At 48.2% G+C, this 16375-nt stretch overlaps 1 protein-coding gene across 2 annotated transcripts in view; it reads left to right on the top strand.

Annotated features, from left to right (window-relative positions):
• The first annotated feature begins 270 nt into the window (after positions 1–270).
• The window catches only part of TEX52 (testis expressed 52), a 65126-nt gene continuing 49021 nt past the window's right edge, over positions 271–16375 (top strand). The window contains exons 1-2 of one of the 2 annotated variants that reach the window (XR_011202242.1): positions 271–488; positions 12767–13104. The gene's annotated coding sequence lies outside the window, so the exon portion shown is untranslated. Of the gene's footprint in view, positions 489–12766; positions 13105–16375 lie in introns of those variants that run through there. The other variant, XM_069228160.1, reaches the window with a different exon arrangement.

Below are 16375 nucleotides of genomic sequence, written 5' to 3'. Positions count from 1 at the left end.
AAAAAAGTGGAACCTACTAAATGTACTGATTTGCTGAGGCTCTCCTGGCAAACCAGGGACGCCTGGTCATCTCAAACTGAGGTCAACTTTTTTTCTGATAGGGTTCCCTTAATATTTTACTTAGACCAAGTTATATCCCTTAAGTTGAATCTGAGGTATCCAGTCAAAAACTGTGCGTCGGTGCAACACAAGCGCCAAAGTGCTGCACTGCCTTCTAGGCTTCGCTGTCTCTATCCTTGCTCCATGGGAGGGAGTCTCTCTGTCCGGGGAGGACCCACGCCACCAGCTTGTTTATGTCCGTCAGTCATCGACACCGGAAGCTGAACTCAGAACCCGTCCCCATGGAGACTGCTCGGGCTCGGTTTGTTTAATAACTTCCAACGGCAACCACCGGTCTGTGGCAAGAAGCAACGAAGGGGCACTCGCCAGGCGTCTATCCCCGGCCACCGGCACCGAGGCCAGGCACCCGCATGCAGAGACCCGCCAGGGTGAGAACTTGAACTGATGTCTGGCGGGCTGGGGCTCTGAGATCGAGACACAGATATCTTGGTATTTGAGGATTTATTTTGAACGCTGACCAGAAGAGATGGGGGAGGAGCGTTCTGTAGCGCGCTTTGTAACCAAAGATACCTCTAAGCGCTAAACGTCTGCCGCGGGACTTAACGTTGTTTAAAAAAAAAAAGAGATGTCTCACGACGGTTTTTACAAAACGAATGGGCTTGTGTAATAATCACTAGAAACTGCTATTTGTTGGTACTTAAATTATCATGATTTAACTATGGCAGCTCATACATCACTTTCCCCGCAGACCCAGAAAAATAGTAATATTCCCTTGCAGGGGCGTAGGAGACACTAAATTTCTGGGGGGGACAGGGACAACCTTGAGGTGGGCCCCCTGCACAAAGTTTGCACCCAGAAGGGTTGTCGTGGTGGGGGGAGATGGGGAAGACGGTCGCTTCCACTCGAGTCCTGTGTGGCCTGCAATTCCCTGTCTGCTGGGCCCTTTGCTGCCTGTTAGGCAGCTATAGGCTCTGTAATGCTGTTCGCCTGTGTGAAGTCCTAAGAGGCCTGTACTGCCTGCTGGGCACAGTGCTTCCTGCCGATTCCTGTGCTGCCTGCCGATTCCTGTGCTGCCTGCCATGCACTGTGCTGCCTGTTGGGAGCTTTCTTTCTAGTCTGGCTGTGTCAGTCTCTGCCCCCCCCCCCCGCCTGCCTGTGAAGGCCAGTAAGCCCTATGATTGCTGCTAGGTCCTTGTCTGACTGTCATGTGGCAGTCTCTGTGCTGCCGCCTTCCTGTGAACTGCTGTGCTGTCTGATAGGGCCGTCCTTAGTGCTGGTGGCGCCCTGTGCGACATTGTTTGTTGGTGCCCCCCATTGACCACCTCTGCCACGGATTCCCTCACTACTATCCATCACCACTCTCTCTCAGATGCATTTCATTAGTTTTATAGCACCACTCATACCGGGAAATATCCCTTACAACGCAATCAATGCAATGCAATGCATTGACCATGCTGCCATTACCACAAATATGGGTCTAGCACACATGCCTTTACCACACATATCTTTACCACACATATGCGTGGTTACAGCATAGATAGCGGTCTAGCTGTCCGGGTGGAACAGGAAGAAGCAGAGGAGAGAGAGGTAAGTAGGGCTGTGGCCGGGTTTAGAGTGGGAGGTTGGGGTCATTTTTAGGGCAGGGTAGGGTCGGGGTAGTTTTTAGGACAAGGTGGGGTAGGTTTTAGGGGTCAGGAGGAGTGCATGGAGTTCAAGTAGTTTTAGGACAGTGTGGGGTAGGTTTTAGGGTACAGGGTGGGGGTCATGTAGTATTTAGTACAGAGCGGGGTAGGTTTTAGGGTTCAGGGTGGGGGCAGGGACATCAAGGTAGTTTTTAGAGCAGTTCAGGGTAGGTTTTAGGGTTCAGAGTGGGGGTCGGGGTAGTTTTTAGGACAGGGCAGGGTTACTTTTAGGGCTCAGGGCAGGGGGTTTTAGGGCTCAGGGCAGGGGCAGTTTTAAGTGCTTGGATAGGTGGAGTATGGTATCAGGTGTAAGGGGGCAGGGTAGGGAGAATTTACCACGCATGTTCTTTTACCAAACATGCTTTTACAATGAAATTCGTTGTAAAGGCATGCGTAGTAAAGACACGGTCATTGTTGAGACCGCGATGTTAAGGCATGCACGATATACCCATGTGTTGTTCTATCATTCATCCCTCATACCAGTCTAGGGTGTCAAAGCACTTTACATCACACAGACATTACGCAGAGACAATCATCATATATGTGTAAATCAGTGTATATGAAATGTTACATAAGACAGAGGACTACAAGGTGTAGGTGTCACAGGTCATCCATACTGGTAGCAGGTATAGTTTCAGAGTGCTTTATCTGGAGAAGCGCAAACTCAGAATTTAAAACATAACACCATGGTTGGGGGCTCTCTTTAATAATAAGAACTGCACTCAAATCAACTTGTTTTGCAACATTAAGTTAATCAAAAAGTGGGGGGAAGTCATGACGCTCTAATCTATACCTTGATGTTTGCATGCAGCTCTTTGATGAGTTCATTGCTCACTGTTCTATATTCAGTTTTCATTTATAAATTGCAGGGGACAAAAAAGGAGCTCTCTGGTGTAGAAAGCTGGCCTGGTGTGTGGTGGGTACCTATGGTATTATCACCTTATACCAGGTCCAGGTATCCCCTTATTAGTGAGGTGTAGGCAGTGTCTAGAAGCCAGGGCTCTCTAGAGGTAGCTGTGGATAAGCAGCCAAGACTTACCTAGGAGACATGCAAAGCTCATGCAATACCACTGTAGTCACACAGCACTTACACACATGAAAGAAACACGTGTTGCTAAAATAAAGGTTCCTTATTAGAGTAACACAAACACTAAAACACTAGATAGGCAATACTCCAATAGGATGTAAGTAGCACACTATCATATGTACAGCAACAATCAGAAGTTGGCATAAAAAGCAATAGAAAACAGTGAAAAGAAATAGGCAATACTGAAGGCCTAGAGGGGACCAGACCATATACTAAGAAAGTGAAATGCGAAAGCCGGGTCCCCACCCAAGGAAGTGGAATTGGTAGAGGGGAGCTGGAGGAACTAGGAAACCCCAAAGGTAAGTACCAGAGTGCCCCCCAGAGACCAGGAGAAAAGAGGTAAGTTACAGTTTTTTCCCTGACCCACCAAAAGGACTTCAGAGAAGGATATTGCAAAACGCAGACAAGACTGCAAGAAACTAGAGGTGAATCCTGGAAGAGTAAGACCTGGAAAAGAAGGGCACCAAGTCCAGTTTACGTAGGATGGTCCGGTCGTGGCAGGAGCCACTACCCACCCATCTGTGGATGCAGGAGTTGGTCGACGGGGAGACGAAGATGGTCAGCAATGCAGCACTGGAGCAGATGAAGAGTTCCTAGGTGATGCAGTCGACGTCCCACGCCAGATGAAGAATTGCAGTCAGTCTGTGGTGTGGAAAACCCACCAACAAGCCTTGGCAAAAGCAAATGTCGCAGTAGGAGAAAAGTGGAGCTACCGGGGACCAGCAAGGTCCAGGGGGACTCAACCCATGGAGGGGAGTCTCAGGTGACCATCAGCAAGGCAGAGAGTCTGGTGGAGGAGAGACAGCCCCCACAGAAGACCTACAGGCAAGGAGCCCAGGAGCTGTAGAGAGGCCCACAGCACACCTGAAGAGAGGTCCCACTTCACAGGCGAAGCACATTGAGGGCTGTGCTTCACAGAGAAGAGTGCCGGGGGTAGCTGCAAGAGATGCAGTGCATGGGGGTACAGTCCTGCATGGGAAGGCAAGGACCTACCTACTTCAAAGTTGGGCAGCTGGTAGAGAGGACCAAGGAGACCACTCCAGACTACCACCCCTGATGCAGGATCCACGCAGCTCAGGAGGAGAGGAGAGGAGATCCACGCAGCCGGTTTTTGTTGCAGTTGGTGCCTGCGGATGCAGATAAGTGACTCCTTCACTTCAAGGAATTTTCCTTCTTTCTTCTCATGCAGACTGAAGACTTGCTGCCCTCAGAGGAAGCACAGCTGGGCAAATGTTGCAGTTGCTGGAAGGAGTCGGAGAAACAATGTTGCGTGGCAAAGTCGTCGCTGGAGCTGCAGATTGTAGGTTCCTGTGAAGTCCAGTTGCGGTTCCAGTGGCCAGAAGTCAAAGTAAACGTTGCAGAGGAGTCCTGCTGGAATCTTGCACGTCAAATCTGAGGACCCACCCAAGAGGGAAACCCAAAATAACCCAGAAAGGGGGATTGGTCACCCAGCCGGGTGACCACCTAGGAGGGGGCTGTGATGTCACCTCCCTGACCTGGCCACTCAGATTCTCACAGAGGCCTCTGCCAACCTTAGATTCAAGATGGAAGAATCAAGTGGCCACCTGGAGGAGCTCTGGGCACCACCCCTGGGGTGGTGATGGACAGGGGAGTGGTTACGCCATTTCCATTGTCCAGTTTCACGCCAGACTAGGGGCTGAGGTCCCTGAACTGGTACAGACTGGTTTATGCAAGGAGGGCACCAAATGTGCCCTTCAGAGCATACTAGTAGCTTGGCGAGGCTACCCCTCCCAAGCCTTGTAACGGAGAGGGTGTTGCCTCCCTCTTCCAAAGGAAATCCTTTGTTCTGCCTTCCTGGGCATGAGCTGCTCAAGCAGCAGAAGGAGGGCAGAAATCTGTCTGAGGGGTGGCAGCAGCGTGAGCTGTTCGGAAGACCCCATAAAGCTGGTAGGAGCAATGCTGGGGATCCTCTAAGGAGCCCCCAAAGTGCGTGGAATCATACAATCAATACTGACAATAGTATTGGGGTATGATTCTGACATGTTTGTTACCAAACATGCCCAGGTTCGGAGTTACCATTATGTAGCTGGACATAGGTAGTGACCTATGTCCAGTACAAGCGTAAAATGGCGTCCCCGCACTCACGAGGTCCAGGAAAATGGAGCTGGAGTTCGTGGGGGCACCTCTGCTCCTGCAGAGGTGCCCTCACACACAGGTACTTGCACCCAGCCCTCTGGGCTAGGAGGGCCTACCATAGGGGTGACTTACAGTGACCTGGTGCAGTGGCCTGAAGTGAGAGGGTGCATGCACCTTTTCACGCAGGCTGCAATGGCAGACCTGCAGACACAGTTTACATGGGCTCCTATGGGTGGCATAATACATAATAAATGCTGCAGCCCATGGGAACCCATGATCCCCCAATGCCCTGGGTACCATATACTAGGGACTTATAAGGGGCACCAGTATGCCAAGTGGGGGGTGTGTGTGGTCCAAGCAACCAAATTTAATGGGAGAGAGCACTGGGGTCCTGGTTAGCAGGATCCCAGTGAACACAGTCAAAACATACTGACAACAAGTGGGGTAACCATGCCAAAAAGAGGGTACTTTTCTGCATCTGACAAAATCAGAAACCCACTGACCTATTCACATTATATACACTTTGTGATCTGCATGTAGACGGCCTTTGTAGCAGGCATAGTAACCCTGTACGTTATGATGAGTCAAAACTTCCACTAGACAAAACTTCAGTCTCTCTCCAGAATGACCATTAATCACCGGAATTATTTTAAGATTTTTATTGTTGCCTGAAAACTGTTGGTGGCAAGGAACATCCAGCAGGTGCTTTTAAAGTCACAATATACTTGCAAACATAGCACCCCCATCCTAAGTCAGCACCCAGTGCGGCAGCACCGGTTACATCGCCCTAGCTGCCTTACCTTGCCCTGTCCATCTCTTAGGCCATCTGGTTCTTCCTGGGACCCATGCTGTGTGCTGGTCTCTCTGCTGTCTATCCAGCAGTGCCAGGCTCTGTTCCACCATAGCCTGTGAAGTCCTGTAAAGCCTGTGAGCTGCCACAGTGCTGGCTTCGCATCCACAGGCCATTGGCAGGAAATGAGATTTACAGACAGCCCTTGCCCTTCAGAGCGGGCTTTCACAAATACCAGGAAGGCTGAGGGAGAGACAGGGGACCGAACTGTTGGGGGGGGCAGGATGTCAACTTAGGGGACAATAATTAGCACTGGGGCAGGCAAGCTGGAGACAGAGGAGAGAAGAGAGTGAGAGGCGCGACAGAAAGGGGAGCCCTAACAAACACTGGCGCACAGGGTGCCACCCGCGCACTAAAGCCTGCCCTGCTCATATCTCACAGTAACTCAACAACACTGTTTTTAGAAAGGGAGATACTCTGCAACACAGCACTGGATTTAAAAAGAAAGGGAGTTACTTAGCAATAGTTTATTTAATTACCCAAACCTCCTTACCTTCTCACATCTTGCTGCTGTCTTCAGGGTTCGATCTTCAAGGGACCGGAAGGGTCGGGCTCAGGAGGGACGGATGCACACAGCAATCAACAAAGGGCCTCTCCTCTCCCTTTGTTCTCAGAAGTGCAGACTGCAGGGGGCTGTGGGGCAAGGTGAGAAGGAATCCCTTGTGTGCTGCAGCACAACAAAAGGTCAGAGGGCAAGTGTCCTGGAGGCAGGTCACAGGTCAAGTGCAGGGCCATATAGGTAGCGCTTTCATGCACTAATGGCCCTGCGAATTACAGGAGAAGGGAAAATTCTTCTGTCCCCTCGTCCCCCCCACCCTTGTCCCCCGTGTCCCCCCCACTCCAAAATCTGGGGGGGACATATCCCCCGCGTCCCCCACACTTCCTACGCCCATGTTCCCTTGTATCCTACTTATAGCATGGAATTCCACTTTATATCACTTGGAGCTTACCTGGTTTATTTACAATGTCTGTCAGGGCCGAACTGCCTGCAAGGCATTCTGCCCGTGCCAGAATTGTTGGTCTGAGTGTCTCTGTGCACCAGTTTTATGGTCTAGTGAGACGACTTGCACTGTTGATTTCCCTGATAAAGCCACAAACGCTGCCTGCAGCAAGTACAAATGCGTGCAGCCTCACATAATTTGAAGGACACCTTTAGAAAGTGCCTTTACAAGTTCAAAACTGCCCAGCTTTGCGAATGTGGGCCACTGTTTTTTCACTACCTTATCCGCTAATGGTGTCCACAGTCCTGGCTTTAGCGCCGGTGGCGCCACTGTGCAACAGTTTTTTTTGGCGCCCCCACCCCATGACCACCTCCTTCGATTTACTCACTACCGCCTGACAAAAGTGCCCCTCATGTCTCCATATCCTCTCTTTCACATCCATTCATTTGATTTAGAGCGCTTGTAAAGGCTGGCTTTATTCATTCAATCAGCTAGCCACAAAACATATAGGAGGTTATTACAACTTTGGAGGAGGTGTTAATCCGTCCCAAAAGTGACGGTAAAGTGACGGATATACCACCAGCCGTATTACAAGTCCATTATATCCTATGGAACTTGTAATACGGCTGGTGATATATCCGTCACATTTGGGACGGATTAACACCTCCTCCAAAGTTGTAATAACCCCCATAGTTCTGTTCTTTGCAGCAGGCATATTAACCCTCAACGCTACTTTATGGCGAGTCAAAGCTGCTGCTGGACAAAACTCCCATCTCTCTCTCTAGCAGGAACATTAATCACTAGAGGTATATTGATATTTTAATTCTATGTCAGGACCGGAGACTTTGTTTATGCTTCTCTTTCCATGCCTTTAATTTTTAGCAGCTAATCAGAAAACAAAACAAAACATCACTTCCCATGACACAGTATCACATGACTACCATAGAGCTTAGCCCTATATAAACACCTTAGGGCTATAACACCTCCTATTTCTTTGCTGCTTCGCAGCCAGTTAAGTGTCTCTTATCTATATTTGAATGTTTTTGGTGCAGGATGTACATTGCGTTCGCCCGTTTTTGTAATTCCATAGGCGCTCGCCCGCACCACGCTTCTGTTTCATTTTCCATATTGTTGCTGTCACGATCAGACGCCACCGATCCTTCTCGCGCGTTTGTTTCGCGCGTCCTTGGTGGGAGCGTTTTCCTCCTTCAGGAAACCCTCGCCTTTAATTAATTAGTGGAGCGGGAGAGAGGAGAGCGAGGATAACGCATCTTGCTTGATGTGCTGTCCTCTTTCTATTTTTTATGAGCTAGCTTTGCGCGCATGCGCGTTTGATTCTGACTCATTACCCTGGGGCCTTGAACACAAGGGAGATGTGTGTATTTGCCTCCTGCAGGTTTTCACATAGCTCTGCGTCATACAGCCGATTGGCTGTTGGTATTGGGCTGTAATAATTATTATTTGGCTTTGCCTTGCTGGAATGCCACTTTATTAGTGGAATTTTCTCTATTTTAAGCAGACCACCCTCCACACTTTACTACTGGCTTGGGGCCCTCCCTGAGCATATTAGCCTGCTTTGAAGTTGTCAGCTTTCCTCCCCACTTCATTTGAAGTTCCTATTGGCAGTTCCTTTGCACATTTAAAAAATTCTCACATTTGTGAACTGATACTTTACAACATGGATGGTTATGAAGGAGAAGCTGGGGAAGGTACCTTTTATGATGACTCTGTGGGGTCATTTTAGCAAGACCTGTCTATACCCTCGATGCTGGTGTTCGGCACACTGTCAACGTGGCCTTAGACTAAGCTATCCAGCCGAATAAGCATCACTTATTGGGTTTCACTGAGCAGCAGGACTGGGTCCCACATTCTAGCAGCCAGGAAGAGCTGTCGTTTTCACAAGATCCTTCCGGCTCAAGTTCTGTTGCAAACCCTCACCAAGCTGATTTTGAACAACTTGTACAACCCTTGACTAAGGAGCACGGTTCTTCATCCTCACAGTCGCTTCATCTAAGAGATGAGAGTAAGGAGGATTCAGATTCTTCTTCTTCCTCTAACAACCCGGATAAGGACTCTGATTCTCCGCCTTGTAAACGAAAAGCCAAATCTCGGCACACTCAAGCGTCTTCTCATCCTCTCAAAGTACTCACTTTTGAACTGGAAGATATTGTCCACCCTAGATCTTCCTCCTGGACTCCACCTTTCGGAGGTGGCCGAGTACGTTCAGGCACACATTCACCATTGTTTCGACAAAGATGTCAGGTCTCCGCATAGATCTGAATGTCCTAGACCTGATTTTCCCTCAAAGGTTACTGAGATTCCGGGGATAGATTCCACCCTGGTAACCTATCTTAAGAATTTTTTCAAAGACCCTAAAAAGGGCATTGATTGTGCCTGGCGAGGTTGCCAGGACAAACTCTTGGATGTCTCAGGCTCTCTAAGATCTTGGAGCTGGGTTTTCAGGCTAAGGCATCAGGTACCCCTGTTAACCCAGAAGTTCTGGTTGGTTGGGCCCAGAGAGCCTTGTGCTTTTTGGGAAATGCAAACTGCTCCATCTCTAGTGAGCGTCAGTGCTCCATTTTAATCAAGCTGGATCCCAAACTGACTGTCAGGCCTTGTCTGAATCAGGTCCTTTGGCATAGGGACTGCTTTTTGGATCTCCTTTTCTCAAGGACCTTTCGAAGTTCTCCTCCACTTATGCCAACCTTGACAAGGCCCAGGGCTCCATAAAAAAGGTTGTTCACCCACTTTTTTTCCCGGGCCGGACTCTACAGAGGGTGAGCCTTCGGCCGCAATTATTATCAAGGCCCCCCACGAGGTTCCTACCAACTCCTCAGAGGGGGATATAAGGATTCCTCCTCCACCTTCTACCCCACCACGTCATGTGGAGGTCACAATCGATTCCTGAGAGGAAAGTCTAAGGGATCCTACACCACCTATCAGGAGCCCAATACTACAGGTGAGACTTATTTCGTTTTCAGAAGTGATTCTGGGGGGTAGGACAGCTTTGTTTGTTCACAACTGGCAAAAGATCACTCAGGACCCCTGGGTCCTGGAGTCTATCCAGGGTTTCAAACTGGAATTTTACGATTCCCCTGTTCAGAGGTTATCTCCTTCTGAAATGTTTTTTTCCCTACTAGATCGGGAGTTAATCTCATTGGAAGTCACAACTCTTCTAGCCAAAGGGGCCTTGGTGGCCTCTCATCCTCACGGTTTCCTCAGTCCGATTTTTCTGGTAGAAAAGAAGGGCGGCGGTTCCCAACTGGTCCTAAATCTAAAAGATTTCAATGGCTGGATCATTTACTGCCATTTCAAGATGGAGGGCATACACTTACTAAGGAACATCCTAAGAGAAAAAGATTGGATGGACTGCATAGACTTAAAAGATGCTTACCTGACCATTCCTATTCTTCCAGCTCATCTGAGATTTCTGCAGTTCCTATGGCAGGGCCGTTGTTACGAATACAAGGTTCTTCCTTTCGGCCTGTCTTCAGCGCCTTGGGCCTTCACGAAGGTGATGCATCCAGTTGTGGAACACCTTCGGGCAAAAGGGGTTAGTCTGATCATATATCTCGACGACATTATCATCATGTCTCAGTGCCCTCTTCTTCTAATGACCCATCCGGAGTGGGAGATTTCTCTCCTTCAAGAATTGGGTTTCATCATCAACAGTCAGAAGTCCATCCTGGTTCCTTCCCAGAGATTGGAGATTTTGGGCTTTCACGTAGCCTCTGCCCTAGCTCAGTTGATCCTTCCTCCTTCCAAAGTCTGCAACATAAAGAAGGAATTGAGGACGATGTTATCCAAACAGGTGGTATCATTGAGATGCCTAGCGTGGATGGTAGGCCTCCTTTCCTTGCCCATTCAGGCTATATTTCTGGGTCCCCTCCATTATCGGGCCCTTCAACGTCTGAAGATCTCACGTCTCCAAAAGGGCCTCAGCTATTCTGCCCAAGTTCCCCTCTCATTCGAGGCCAGTACCGAGATCCATTGGTGGCTCAATAATTTGGATGCTTGGAATGGCAGAGCGATCTTTGGCTTGTCTTGAGAGATCGTGATCGAATTCGATGCCAGCCGCTGGGGCTGGGGAGCCCGCTGCAGCTCATTAGTTACGGGGGGTCGTTGGTTGAGGGCAGAGCTGGACCTTCATATCAATTGCTTGGAACTCTTGGCAGGTTCCTTTGCGATTCGTAGCCTCTCCCCAGAGAAGTAGAATTGTTACAGCCTTCTCTGGATGGACAACATTTCGGCAGTCCGTTATGTCAACAGGCTGGGCAGGACAAGATTGCGTCTCCTAGTGGAGATTGCCAAAGATTTTTGGCACCTTTGCCTTCAACATCGGATTTCAGTAGTAGCAGAGTATCTCCAGGGTCAGAGCAATACAGTGGCCAATTGGCAGGCTCATTACCTTCGGGACTTCAGCGATTGGAGACTTCATCCGAGAATATTCAATTCTCTCCAACGCCTGTGGGGCCCGTTTGCAGTAGACCTCTTTGCGTCTCGCCTCAACCAGCAGTTAGATCATTTTTTCAGTTGGCGCCTGGATCCGGAAGGTCAGGCAACCAATGCGTTTCTGCAGAACTGGTCTCAGTTCCTGGGCTACGCTTTTTCTCCAATCATGATGATACCCAGAGTTCTGACTCAGGTTTGTCGACAGAGAGCAGAGCTGGTACTTATGGCTCCCCTCTGGAGGGCTCTAGTCTGGTTTCCTGTAGTTCTAGAGATGACCTGCTCTCCTCCAATTATACTTCTGCATCGTTGGAACTTATTACTAGACCCGATGGGCCTTCCCCATCCTCTAGTACAATCGCACTCCCTGACTCTGGTGGCGTGGAGAATTTCAGGGAATAATGGTCTCTCCCAGGACTTTCACGTGAATCTCATGATTTCATCGCAAGATCCTGGGCCCCAGCACTTACAAGCGTTACGCATCTGCTTGGAAACGCTGGCGTTCTTGGTGCAGTGAACGAGCTGTTGATCCATTCTCAGCTGATTGTTCTTTGATACTCAATTTCTTATCTCATTTGGCTGCTTCAGGTATGGCCTACAGATCTGTTAATAATTACAGATCGGCCATCTCAGCAGGTCATGTTCCTATAGAGGGGAAGCCTATTGGCGAACTTCCGATTGTGTGCAAACTCCTTCGAGGGATTTGTTTTTCTAATCCTCCTCAGCCGCGCTATTCTACCCTTTGGGATGTTAATATTGTATTATGTTTTTTAGCATCTTGGCCGGCCAATAAATACATTTCCAGGAAGCAGCTCTCTGCTAAACTTACTATGCTGTTGTGTTTGGTATCATGTAAACGAGTTTCTGATGTATGGGCTTTAGACCTGTCAGGTAGAGTTTTTTTCTCCTGGGGAGTATCCTTTACTATTTCTCACCGTACCAAATTTAATACTAGGTCTGTGTTTTATCCTAGTTTCCTGGATAATTCTCAGTTGTGTGTTGTGCAGTGTTTAAAAGATTATGAGGTAAGTACAGCCGAATTTCGCTCTGACATGTGTGGTCAGTTATTAATTTCTTTGCTAAAGCCTTTCCGCCCAGTATCTTCAGCCATCCTGGCTAGATGGATGCGTGGCTTATGAGTGCGGAGGGCATTGATACCACTCGGTTTGGGGCTCACTCTGCAAGAGGCGCCATGGTTTCTAAGGCATTTTCTTTAGGGTCTCACCTAGAGGACATCTTGAGAGCGGCTGACTGGTCATCTGAGCCTACCTTTAAGGTTTTTTACTACAAGCCCATTTTAGACATCGCAACAATTATTCTAGACCAGATTTAAACTGGCATAATCGGAGCCTCCGGTCCTAACAGAGAATAAAACATTTTCTAGCTGTTGAGTCAATAATTTTTCAATTCTATTAAGGACACAGAGGTAAGGATTATCCCTCCCCCGGAAAAGTTTTTTTTGTATAATTCTATCACACATGTTATTGATATGTCTTAATTTCATGTTGTGCTCCTATTATTACCCTCCCTTTTGAAATGATATGTAATGTCAAAGGGTATAGTCCAGTGTTTATGGCTCGATTTATTTGTTTACTCCTAGGCAATGAAGACAAGTGGCTCCTGATTCTTCTGCGTTGATGTAATTCCTGTCATCCGAGATCTCCGTTTTGGAACCGGCCCATTAGTCGCTTCGCTGGTTGGATCTTCGGTGGAACGTTGTAGCTCTGTGTGATTTGCAGTTTCTTTCTCCCGTTGGGGATTGCTCTGGAGACATTTTACCGTTATAAGACTCTCACAAAGAAAGAGCAGGAGTTATATCCCTAAGGGGTTTAAATACGGCTAGGCTCTATGGTAGTCATGTTATATTGTGTCACAGGAAGTGATGTTTTGTTTTCTGATTGGCTGCTAAAAATTAAAGACATGGAAAGAGAAGCATAATCCTTGCCTCCGTGTTCTTATTAGAACTGAAAAATTCTTGACGCGACAGCTAGAATCTTTTTTATTGTTTCTTGAAGGCTGGAGGCAGAAGGAACATTTCAGCAGGTACTTTTAAATCACAAGTTTCCTAAGTCATTGCTAAACAAAGCGCACCCCTGAGGTCAGCACCCGATGCGGCCTCACCACCCTAAAGCCAGCCCTGGTGCACAGGCCTATTTTGTCTTAGTCCCACCCTGATGTTTGCCACTCACCATGTTTAGATTATTGATTTGGCTTGTATTGTAGAGCAAAAGCGAGAGTTGTAGATGGTGCTGTAATTTTGGAAGACACCATTTCTTGATATGTAAAGAATGTTGAAACTGCATATTCCTTTTAGGTATAAATATTTCAGCCCTCTGCTGGGACTGGATTGATACTTAGGCCCTCATTACAACCCTGGTGGGAAATCCCGCTTACCGCTGTGCAGAAGACCGCCAACTTACTGCTGCGGCCGCGGAATTCCGCCACAGGTATTGCGACCCACAGCCCGGAATCCGCCACAATACAGACACCCACACAAGTCCGCCACACTAAAGGTCAGTGATAAACTGGTGAAAACAAAACCGACACCGTCATGCCAACAAGAATACACCCACAGTATCACGACCCACAAATCAACGTGGCGGTCTTTCAACCGTGGTAATCCATTGACGGTACACACCGCCGCTCTCAAAATACACACACATTTACAAAACACAACCACATTGGACAATTTGAAATACACATACACACACCACACCCACACTCCCAATCCAATATAAAACACACACCCTCATTACCCACAAACTCTTACTACCAGAAATTTGAAAGAAGGCCAGAGAGAGACATTACCTAAAACAACACCAGCATTCACAGACACACAACACCATCACTTACACACCATCCACGCACCTCAAACAACACACACCAACACATCCCCTCACACATCACAACAGGCACCACCTCACACATCACCCACACCACATCATGGCACCTCAACGACACCCCAAGTTCTCTGATGAGGAGCTCAGGGTCATGGTGGAGGAAATCGTCCGGGTAGAGCCACAGCTATTCGGATCACAGGTGCAGCAGACCTCCATTGCTAGGAAGATGGAGCTATGGCGCAGAATTGTCGACAGGGTGAACGCAGTGGGACTACATCCAAGAACACGGGATGACATCAGGAAGAGGTGGAACGACCTACGGGGGAAGGTGCATTCCGTGGTCTCCAGACACCAGATTGCTGTACAGAGGACTGGCGGTGGACCCCCACCTCATCCCCCACAACTAATAACATGGGAGGAGCAAGTCTTGGCAATACTGCATCCTGAGGGCCTCGCAGGAGTAGCAGGAGAACTGGACTCTGGTAAGGCAAATCTTTACTCCTTATCCCCCACACCCCACCTGCATGCCATCACATACTCCCACTCTTACCCTCACATCCATCACCCCAACAACCCACAGATACCCCACCAACACAACCCACACATCCCAAAACCAAGCCCTGCATGTAACACCAATGCATGGACATCCATCACCCAAGCATGTCCAGTACAGAGAGTCGCTCATGCCCCAAAATCACCAATCACACAAGGACCAAGCCAATACAGGGGTGTGGAATTTATTAAAATATCTACTTGTCCAGGGGACAGGTTGCTTCTCAAATCTACTTGTCCTGTAAAAAGATCTACTTGTCCCTTTGGTGCCATGTAGTGTGGCGACAAATTATGGCAGCAATCTCATTATGTAAGAGCTCTGATAATAGCCTCTCTGATTATGCCAGGGCTACTACCATAGTAGGGCTTGAATACTTGCAGTTTCAATCCCTACTGTAGCAATTTCCTTATTTTGCCACCTTTCTGCAGATCTGCATACTGGGGCTGAAGGAAGCCGTAAGCAATAGTTCCAGGGCTGGAATGCCTTTGAGTCTGCAAACCTACTAACCTGCATGTCTTAAAGATTTTCCCCAGCTTCTCTCTAATATTTTCCCATAATAAGAAAGGTTGGACATTTACTCCTGACAATGGCAGAATTAGAACTTCTTCCAGGGTTGGGAAGAAAGTGGCCGGAGGGAAAATGAACTTGCAAATGCTCAATAGATTTTCACATGAGCAAATCTACACATGCGTATTAACCCATGCTAAAATACAGTTCACAAATATTTTAAAGGGGTACGACATATACCATGGGTGCACTTTTGTGACTTTCTTTAAGAATTTGGGGCCACATGTAGGTAGGTTCAGATTTGCGACCCGCAAATTGCGAGTCGCAAATCCGAATGTAGGATGGTGTCCCTGACACCATCTGTGATTCGCAAGGGATTCGCAAATGCTCACCTAGTGAATAATCATGAGGTGTGTCGCAATTTGCGACCCCCTTGCGAATAGCGGCCCTCACAGGGATGGTGGCCTGCTGGAGACAGCAGACCACCATGTCTGTGACTGCTTCCTTAAAGGAAAACGAGATGCATTACAAAAACGAAAAATGAAACGTTTTCGTTTCATTTTTTCAGAGCAGGCATTGGTCCGCAGGACCACTGCTTGCTCTGAAAAAATGTTTACAGTGACATTCACAGTGGGGAAGGGGTCCCATGGGGACCCCTTCCCTTTTGCGAAAGTGTTAGCACCCATTTGAAATGGGTGCAAACTGCGATTGGTTTGCGCCCGCGGTCACAAAACAATCCTACATTGCACTGCGAGTCGCAATTAGGAAGGGAACACCCCTTCCTAATTGCGAGTGGCAAACCCGTTTTGTGATTCGGTAACCAGGTTACTGAATCGCAAAACTGGGTTTGTGCATCGCAATGTGCTTTTTGCACGTCGCAAACAGCAAAAGTCGCTGTTTGCGACATGCAAAAAGCTACCTACATGTAGGTCTTGGTCCCTAATTAGGTCTGGTGTTAACAAAGACATTTTGTTTTTATTAAACTTCTATTTCTCTCTCTTTCGGCTGGCTTTACTGTGAGTGATCGCATTCTGCTCTACCACAAGGAGCATATTGGCACACAAAGTAGTTTTGTTCAGTGTCAGGAACTACAGTGGCAATCAGTGACGTAACGAAACTGGAGGGTGCCCCTTTGCAAAGAACATGGAGGAGCCCCCTCTCCAGACTCACTCAGTGCAGGTGCTGTGCTGAAGGGGCCCCCTGGAGGGCGGCTGCAGGGCCTTTGTTATGCCACTGGTGGCAACATGTGCTTTTAGAGTTCAAAAACTTTTGGGGGGCGGTTTGCCAGTGTTTGTTACAATGTTGAGGG

The sequence above is a fragment of the Pleurodeles waltl genome, chromosome 4_1, assembly GCF_031143425.1.
Source record: "Pleurodeles waltl isolate 20211129_DDA chromosome 4_1, aPleWal1.hap1.20221129, whole genome shotgun sequence".
Taxonomy (NCBI): Eukaryota; Metazoa; Chordata; class Amphibia; order Caudata; family Salamandridae; genus Pleurodeles; species Pleurodeles waltl.
The sequence above is the reverse complement of the archived record's forward strand: the minus strand, read 5'-3'. Positions and strand labels throughout refer to the sequence as shown.